The sequence below is a fragment of the Porites lutea genome, unplaced genomic scaffold, assembly GCF_958299795.1.
Source record: "Porites lutea unplaced genomic scaffold, jaPorLute2.1 SCAFFOLD_125, whole genome shotgun sequence".
Lineage (NCBI taxonomy): Eukaryota > Metazoa > Cnidaria > Anthozoa > Scleractinia > Poritidae > Porites > Porites lutea.
Window position 1 is genome coordinate 12501 of NW_027332345.1, and position 10019 is coordinate 22519.

Here is a 10019-nt window from a genome sequence, read left to right on the forward strand (position 1 = left end):
CCGCCGGCCAGATCTTGCCAATCTGCCAAAATTCGCCAGCTCAATTGGTTTTCAGGATGTTTTTGTAATATGTTTTTCTAATCTTTCATGATGGGGCCCCGTGTTCAGGCTAAAGGATGTCGAGGCAGCTGCCAGCCAAGCGCCCTGAGTTGCAAATTGACATTGACGAGGCCGGGAGAGGACAGGGCTTGGCAGGGCCAGGAGCCAACGGGGACAGATGTGAACTCCAGTTTATACTTGGTGGATCATCCCACTTAGTATGTAGGTTATATCCCCAGTTAGTATAGGGTTATAGCCTACTTACTAAGTGGGATGATCCACCAAGTAGAGATTCAGATGATACAGGAAAGTCGCTGAAAAACTATCCGTCTTTTCACAAGACCACCCTTGAGTCTGGCGTTTCCCAACAAAAGTCACTGGGATGTTCGGCGGGTCATGGGCAGAAAAACCTTAGACTTTAGACATCAGTACTGGGAGGTTCAAAAGTATGCTGACATGCTCTTGAGATATCAAGGTAAGTTTTTTTCCCGTAAAAGCAAGGAGACAGGGTGATGTCGAAATATCGATAGAAACACCATGCAACAACAATACTAGCATCAACCAGTACGACAAGATACAACAAGTAATCCTCTGGTAATTTAACATAACTATGCGAAATTGCCATGGAAATCGTGGATTTTTCCAATGTTCACATGGTGGTTTTCCAGTTCCAATCGAGGCTGAGCAGCTGCTTGCGCTGGATCAAGTAGCTCTCGAGAAGGCGGCCACGGGTTGTTGGGCCGGACATGCTCGACATGAGCGCAGTGAAGCAAACCTCTGTTAGTTGATTATAGTGGATTAAATAGGATGTTTAACCATGAGCATATGGGAATATTAGTGAATATAACATGAGGAGTAGTTCGTGGATGAAAAACATGATAAACACTACCCTTCTATTGGGGATTAGTTCAGAATCCAATAGGGGGATTCCTAGAACCAGCCAGGATTCAATGGAATGCCAACATTTTTCGATAACATGAGTGGAAACTCAGCTTCCAATCCCTGTTTGACGGGGTTGTGATGCTAGTTGGGGGTAACGTTCTGAGCCCAGCTTTGAACATTATCTATAAATGGTGGGCTTTCCATGATTTTCATATGGAGAAGTTTGCCCTCCAAGGCTAGCCCAGTTTCTCCGTTCTTATGGGACACTTATGGGCCAAGCGAAAGCGTGCGAAAACATTGGAAGGTCTGGGATCATGAATTGGATCTATGAATCCTTCGGGTTTAGGGCAGGGTTAGTTCATGGATGAGATCGGTGCTCGGCATATGATGTATATGGGTGTGGGGTTCCCAGGGTAAGATGACCAGATCACTCCGAGCTGAGCTTGATGGCGATGGTCCAATTCTTCGCCAGCAACTTTTTGTTTGGTGCAGGGTGGTCAAAACTAAACAAATGTCACTCGTCACTACAGGGAACCGCGGGGAACCATTATCTCTCACCTTGGCTTTCTATTACATTTGCCCAAATGAGATGGCGAGCTATTTTTTTTTTGGCATATGAACCGGCGCCCTTTTCAAGTCAGCATGACATTGCAGCTACAACGCGGAAAGGTGATGAAAGTTGCCTACCTATGGTATTTAGCATCATAGATATTGATACAGATATATACAGATATGGGGTATGTATGTGAATGTACATATATATATATATATATATATATATTCATATAAATATATATATATATATATAATTAATTGCATATATATATATATATATCTATGTGCACACATAATTATACATTTACTGCATGCATGTTATACATAGCAATCCCCAAACAGATAGAAACTGCAATTCCTGCTGGAATTGAAACCACTTGTATTTCATCTATTGAGGTTTATTGCAAGGACATATTTCACATTTGTATCGTGTGAGCAGTTCATATTGATTCATTAATGCTTGCTGCGTGAAGCAGGTGAACATGACAGACGCTGATTCCCAAGTCTCTTGGCAGGGTGTTCAGCTACCAAATCCCCTGGGTTTTTGGATGAATGACATGGTGGATCTCGGAGGTTCCAATGGTGTTCCGGTGTGAACCATGGCCGGATGGTGTGCCCACAGGAGCCGGGATGCCCCACGCTGCTGGAGTGGTTTCAAATGACCAGGACCGTGAAATCATGTCCAGCGAGTAACTCGGCCATTGGGCTCTTTGAAGATGTTTTTGGGAGGATGTACTGTAAGAGGCAGCAACATGTGTTGATTGTGTGCCTGTTACTGGCGGCTTCAGTTGAAGTAACTAAGTCTAAGTCACCGGTCGTTTCTCTGGTGAGTCTGAGGTGAATGTGGCCAGTCTCGAGACTTTTCGGATGTGGACAACAGTGTCACGGACACCAGGGCACCCTCCTCTGCTGAGCTTTTAGGGTGAGCTGAGCCCGCTGAGCTGTGGGATTCATATGGGTGGGTTGGATGAGATGAGAAGTTGTAGGAAGTTGTAGGAGGAAGCTGTAGGATTATGAGTCATCTTTGTCAGCCTTACTCTGAAAATCTAGGGTTTGATTATTATCATTGATTTTCATAACTGTAGGAAGCTGTATACGGGAACAGGGAGGTGATGAATTATGCTGATTGTAGATGATAGCCAACGTAGCCTTTTCATGGATCAACTCCCATTGTCGACAATAGCATCTTGGCAGTTGTACATCGGATTAGAAGATATGAGGCGATATTGATATTGAAAGATTTTGTAGCTTAAGATTCTACCGGATCAAAAGAGCGGTTTGATTGTAGAATCTGGGTCATCACCGTGCCGTGGCCGGTGCGCCAGGTGTACGCCAGATCATTCTCCGTCGGCTCAGAGGACCAAGTTATCAAGCCAGGCGGCACCCTTTCAGCCAAAGACACAGCGCTGGGTGGCAGTTCCAGTACGCTGCATCAAGAACGTGGCCCCTGCACACGGTGCACAGGGTGCATACTGTGCACAGACACAATGGTTTGTGCCAAACACAGGATCCATGGGTCACGCCTGGGGGGAGTGCACACCATGTGCCTTCTTCCATAGCACCGGCTGTGTGAAAGGCCAGAGCTGTTCCTACTGCCACCTCTGCGGGCCATGAAAGGAACATTTTGGAGCTTTGTAATGGCCCCATCTCGTGCGCAAAAGTTGCCCACCAGCTGTGGCGGACACATTGGTTCTTGCACAGATTTGTTATAACTAGGACTAGAATGGCCAGTCGTCGAGTGGATCTTCTGACTGGGGCTCTGATACAACATTGTTCCAACAAGCCACCATGATTTCAACAGGGTGAGGACGACACTGGAAAAGTATTTTACACATACTCATACTAGTAACACTAGTTCCCCAAACAGTGTGTCCACATTGAGAGGTTCTTACAGTAAGAGTCAAGGCCAGTGTTTGATCAGGGTGCTTCATCTAGGTTCCGGATTTCTTCCTGCAAATTCCCATGCAAAATGGCTCTTGTGACATTTCGATTGCATAGGCTCGCACAAAGTCTGCGCCGTGGGGTTCTCAGGGCTTGGGTCTGCGGACCTTAACAGATCTTCTGTAGATCCTTGTCAGGTCCTCTCTAAGAGGTCCTTGCATGAGGAGCTTGCAGATGCAATGTCTTCGAGGGCTTGTCTGACTTTGTATGAAAGCTCTTGTGGGAGGCTCCTGGGCGCGTCTCAAGATATCACTATCTTGTTGGATCTCCATGGCAGATCTTGCTCAAGGTCTTTGACAATTCCTCATGCGAAGATCTTGTGGAGAAATCCTGGTGCAATCCTCTCGGTGTCCTTCATGATTTGGCCAGGTCCTTGTGAGAAGATTTTGTCGCTGTTGAAATCATCTGGGATGCTCATCTTGAGAACAAGGGGCCTCATTGGAAGGATTGGAAGGTGGCTCGGAGTTATCACAAAACAAATGCGCACAAAGAACACAAACAAATGGAAGCAAATGATGCGAATATACTAAAATAATCTAAGATATCATCGGAAATAAATCGTCAGTATTTAGTGAACATAATATGAGCGTGGGTGTCATGAAGATTATCATGGACCAGAATCTGAAGGAAGCGGCACGCCTTCAGTACAGTGAAAGTGAGATTTTATTAACGGCCAATGTCCTGCTGCTGCTGAAAATTTATGAGGATATGTTCATTTATTTCTGTGATATGCTGTTTCTTCGGTCGGTCTATGTATTTCCGTTTGTTGAATACTTGAGAAGGAACATCTGGGCCTCTATGGTGCAAAAAATGTGGGCAACAATGCATTCAATTTTCAAAAACATGTTCAAGTTTGGTGGTAAAAGTAGGCCCGTGAACAGACTTGCGGTCCAAAACACAATTCAAATATTTGCTTTTATTTGTTTTCAATTTTTTGCCCAATTTGTTTCATGAAACATTCTTTGTAGACAACAAATCCATTTAGGAGAGCTCAGGTTTTCAAACATTTCTTTAAAACATGTTTTTCATATTTATTATACATTGCAGACTGCGCATCCAATTAAGGGAGTTCAGATTTTCAATTTATGGAGGTCCATGATTTTGAATTTCTTTTTGGTAATGAATATGATATATATATATACATATCTATATATAATACATATAGATAATATGTATATATATATGTATATGCTGCATATCTCCTCATTTATGTGATATCAGATGCTGAAAAAATGCAATGGCTTGCTTATTTTGATTTGATTTGTTCTTCATTTAATCATTTCTGCCGAAACCCAATCCTAAGAAAACATTGGGCAGAGTTTTTTCTGGGGCGCCGACCCTTCATTTGCACATTGTTCCGATAATTAATGATAGTATGATATTTGTTGAACGATTTTCATATTTTATGATATTTGCTTTATTTTTATAATATATATTCGGTTCCATGTGGTTTATTTTTGTTGGTTTGATAATATATTTGATATTATGCGGACTCCTTTTTCTCAATCATATCCTATGTTTTTATATGTGTTCATATTCTTCATTCGTTTTACTACATTTTCCATATTATTTTTTCACTTTCCAACCAGCTGCAGTGCACATACTTGTAGTGTGCCTACTGCAGGCCACGAATGATCATAGGAAATTTTGAAATTGTCTGAGCATCTTCTGAGCTACTCTGTAAAGATCTACATAGAAGGTCCTGCTGCTGCAGTTGGGATAATGTCTAACCCACTAAGCTCATCTGTTACCCTGCTCTCTCCACTTGCTCTCTCTTCAACTATCTACTCATCAAATCTGTGCTGTCTTGACATCTCTCGTCAAATCCCTACTCCCTTTCCTCCCTTTCCTCCCTTTCCTCATTGTGAACACCTGCACGAATCGTGCGAGACAACGCAGGGGGTTCGTGCGAGATTTTTCTACCCTCCAAGCGGGTCACCGGGAGGAAGCCAGCCTGATTAGATCTGCACAGTGAGATAGAGATGGAGATAGATACGGTTGATAGAGGTAGATAGAGGTAGATAGAGGTAGATAGAGGTAGATAGAGGTAGATAGAGGTAGATAGAGGTAGATAGAGGTAGATAGAGGTAGATAGAGGTAGATAGATAGATGGAAAGATAGATAGATAGATAGATAGATAGATAGATAGATAGATAGATAGATAGATAGATAGATAGATAGATATATATATATATATACATATATATATATATTATATATATATATTATATTATATAATAGATGGATAGGTAGGTAGATAGACAGAAATAAATAGATGGATAGGTAGGTAGGTAGGTCGGTAGGTAGATGGCTGAAGACATAGATGGAAAAAGGATAGATACATAGAAAGATAGATAGAACGATAGATTAGACAGACAGACAGACGGACGGACGGACGGACAGACAGACAGACAGGCAGACAGACAGACAGAGAGACAGAGAGACAGAGAGATAGGCCACCATATATCTATTCATCCATCCACCCACCCATGCGTGGATGCACGAATATATGCACACATAGATGCACTGATTCACAGATACCTACACATGGCCATACTATGATATCATTTCGCAGCGTATTTTTGAGCGATGATTCGGCCCCAGTCAAGCTGGGAAAGTGATCTTTCCCTCAGCCCACTGCGATTTGGAGCCTCGCTGGAGTAGCTAGCTCGATCAGCGACTGGCGACACAAAAGAAGTGGCGCCTGGCGCTGGGTCGCACTGCGGGTCACCATTTATATGGTTGGTCGATGTTGGTCGTTCCAAGCCGCTTGGATATCTTAAAATGGATGGTCATCCCATGTCATCCCCGTGGGGTGCTTCAACGACCAACCAGAAATCTTCCCCAAAGATTGGGAGATCAGCCGCGGGGACGCTTCCGAAGACTTGAGCTCCCCAGAAAAAGATATCTTCCCAATCCAATTGGTCGGAAAGACCCATGTGCGATGAATTCGAATCCGGTGGCTTTTGGGCTGAAATGACCCAAGGCCTCTGCCGTGCTTTGGGACTTGCTGCTGGGTCAGTGGTGAGGGGTTGGGGCGGCAAAATGCCCCACCCCACGTGGAACGATGGAACCATGGTTTCGCATGGTTTAGCAATGTTTAGTGTTATCATCCGCGGTCATGATTTCAATTGGTTGTTGATGGCTTTAGCGGCCACCTTCCCTGCAAACTGAGCCCACCAAGCATGTCCTGGCAAAACGTGTGGCGATAGAGCTTTGCCACGTCCTTGTCCAAGAAACAGTCCCGGAGGTACAAAGTTTGATGATTCGAAGCCGCTGAAGATGATGCAGAATTTCATGGGATTTCTTTCGCCGTATTTTCGTCGTTCTATCTCCGTGGCTGTTGCTTGCATCCCAGCTGGGTATTCGCTTAAACCGTTCAAAAGGCACAACAAAAACACCGGGAGTGCGAAGATTTTGGGCCATTCTGGGCTGGACATTTCTAATTTGAAGGTACTTGCATCGGATCTTTTAGGATGGTACAGTTATAAATCCATATCAATCCTATTACGTTTGGGATTTTCTTTCTGATTGTATGTCTAGCTGCTTCTGTTCCGTACTTTTTTCAGCTTCTTCGCTTTTCCCCTTCTGTCTTGTCTTTTTCTCTTTTCCATGTTCTTTTTTCCTTCTCTGCTCCGCTGATCTTCAACCAATTGTAAAACCCCATGGACCCGGCAAGTCTTTCCGACAGTGAATCAATCAGGCTCAAGCCGAACCCTGAAGAGTTACTCAACTCAAATGTGGGTCATTTTCCTCTCCATAAAAACCGAACACCCTTCACCGACTTGTACACCAACCCTGGATTTGAAACCAACCAGAGTAAAACCTTATAACTTATAACTTATATCGACTTGAAATACACCTCAAACCATACCCCAAACCACACCCAGGGTTCAAACCGGAAACCAACCCGAAATGAATCCACACTACACCAACCCTAATGGAACAATACATCAACCGGAGCCCACCCTTCGTAAATTCCACACCATATTATATTTGAACCGACCCGAAACAAAGTTGAATCAGATCCTTTGAAAAAGCCAAACAACCTAACCCCCAAACCAACGATTAATGCACCCCAAATCACCTGCAAAAACACATTAAATCAATCCTACATAAGCGACACTTCAAGTCTCACGCAAAATGATTCAAAATCATGTTTCCCCAAAACAATCCTGGATAAAACCCCTACCAACTTTGAACAAACATTACTGTAAACCAACCAAGAAAAAAAACATAACCAGACCCAACCAAATCCAAGGCCAGCCCAATAAACCTTCAACCAAACGTGACAATTCTTAAGCCGTGAGCCCTAAGAAAATTGTAGTCCCTCCCGAAACATTCACTAAACAACCTTAATACACCCTACATCAACCAACTCTAAATAGACCTTAAACCAATCTCAAATAAACTTCAAACCAGTCGTAAACAATCCCCAAATAAATGCTAAATAAGCATTCAATGAACACCAAACCCACCCCAAGATTGAAATCTTAAACCAACCCGAAACCACATCCCAATAAACCTTAGGCCCGAACCTTAATTTGAAATTACTCAACTGTGGTCGCACCATTCCTAGATATTCGTAGCATGAACTGCAAATCACACCGTGGAATCTTCAAAATATGGCCCTTGACGATCTTGACGGTTCCCGCGGAATCTTCGCCCTTCGCGATGGAAGCAGAAAACATGATCCAAACTAATATCCAAACAATGATATATAGAACAGAACATCATTCCCCAAAGAATTTAAGGGCACCCTTGTGTTATCATGTGTTATCGCTGGTCCAGGTTGTCCTGGATGACCTGAACCACAGCGGCGATGAACCAGGCATGTCTGAAAATGGGGGGATGCCTCCCAGCCATGGAAAACCAAGGGAAAATGAGGACTGATCAGTGGATTTAGAATGATTTAGATGGATTAAGATGGATTTAGGATGATTTAGGGATCATTACCCCTATTTTCAGAGAAACGTATGTGTCTTCATTCTGTAAGAATGTGTGTATATATATTATATATAGCAATCCCACAAGCGCCAATTGGATGCAAAGCACTGTGGTGGTCAGCCCTGGGCTCAACGCGCCCGGTTCACAAAAGTTCGGATGGAAATGTCGCACGGTAATCCACGAAAAGGTGATGGTCTATGGAGAAGCTATGAGGAAAAACGATCGCTAACTCGAAAATCACATGTTTGAATGGGAATATTCAATATCAATGGCCATTTCCCATAGCTATGTTCAATTACCAGAGGGTAATTGAAGACAAGGACAACTCCCGAAGAGTTGCAACTTGCATGTCTGTTGATAGATACGATTCACAGCATGATTGAAGCCACTGCGCCCCTACGAGTGGCAGCTGTGGGCTGCGGAGTGGTATGGCGCCACCATTTGCAGGCCGTGTGGCACTTAGACTGCCAAACACATGGATCAACTGATTGGTTTAAGGGAACATTTACAGGAAAACCCCATATTTCATGGGAAAATCAATGGTTTCCTGTAGATTTTCCCATCAACCAATCCATTGAATGGAGTGGGATTGTCTCAAAATTTGAGAATTCAATTTTGCTTCATCCGCATCAGAAGTGCAGGGCGGGGTATTCGGCATTGCCCATTTTAGGTATATTTTGGAACCCTCCCGACTTAGTGCCGCTAGAAGTTCAAGTTTGAAGAGCTCTTTAGCAAAACAACATGAACAAGTATTTCAAAATAAGCTTCAGTGGCATCCCCAACAGCCGCAACATCTTAATCTTACAAATCTTTCTGTGGCATGCTGCGAAGCCAAGCACTGGAAACACTTCAGACCCTGTTGAAACTTGCCTGGCTCTGCACCAAAGTATGAGGCTAACTATCATGGATCACTAGGACGCGCAACAATATGTACCCTCTGGCAATCAAACATGGCAAGCTTGGAAATCCCATGTTTCTATGGAGGTTTCAAGGGGAAAACCATCCATTTTTTTGGTGGATTTTCCAGCACGCCATGTTTCCAGAGGGTACCACTGCGTGCCTTGACGTGCCTTGTGGGGCAAGATCAGTCAGCACTGAGGTGCTAAGGATGCAGCCCAGTGACTGGGCTGGACTCATGGCTTTCTGGGATTGACTCAGAGTCGTAATGTTACAAGGAATTGCCGACATGAGGACTTCCGGTGATGAAACCAGAGGCTATCCCATCCATTTCACTAATCAAGCCCACATCCTTTAGCTAGCTATGGCTATAGATAATTACAGATAGCTATAGGTATCTATATATAGGTCATATTTTCATATATTTTCATATATTTTCCACCATCCCCCCGAAATAATAGGCTTTACTCCTACTACCCACTGTAGGGCCCCAGGGGACCCCAGGGGACCCCAGGGGACCCCAGGGGACCCCAGGACTCATTGCCTACTCCGTGGTGGTGGAGCCGGACGATCTGCGGCGCGCGGCGGCCCTCAAGGCGCTTGAAGATGGAGCCAGCGGAGCCAGCGGAGCCAGGAGCGGTTGAAGCGGAAACGCCGCGTCGTGGTTTCCCAGGTTTCTAGAGATTCAATGTGGTTCAATGTGGTTCAATGTGGTTCAAAATTAGAAACTGTTACAATAATAATCCATGATGTTCAAT

The 10019-nt window shown here is 44.0% G+C and overlaps 2 long non-coding RNA genes across 2 annotated transcripts; both read left to right on the plus strand.

Annotated features, from left to right (window-relative positions):
• Positions 1–104: 104 nt before the first annotated feature.
• LOC140925489 (uncharacterized) lies at positions 105–3250 on the plus strand. Its single transcript, XR_012164421.1, has 6 exons — positions 105–170; positions 719–760; positions 1953–1979; positions 2099–2165; positions 2314–2398; positions 2802–3250. It is a non-coding gene; the product is annotated as an uncharacterized lncRNA (long non-coding RNA).
• A 5474-nt stretch (positions 3251–8724) lies between these two features.
• LOC140925490 (uncharacterized) lies at positions 8725–9899 on the plus strand. The gene is made up of 3 exons (XR_012164422.1): positions 8725–8814; positions 9464–9482; positions 9796–9899. It is a non-coding gene; the product is annotated as an uncharacterized lncRNA (long non-coding RNA).
• Positions 9900–10019: the final 120 nt, after the last annotated feature.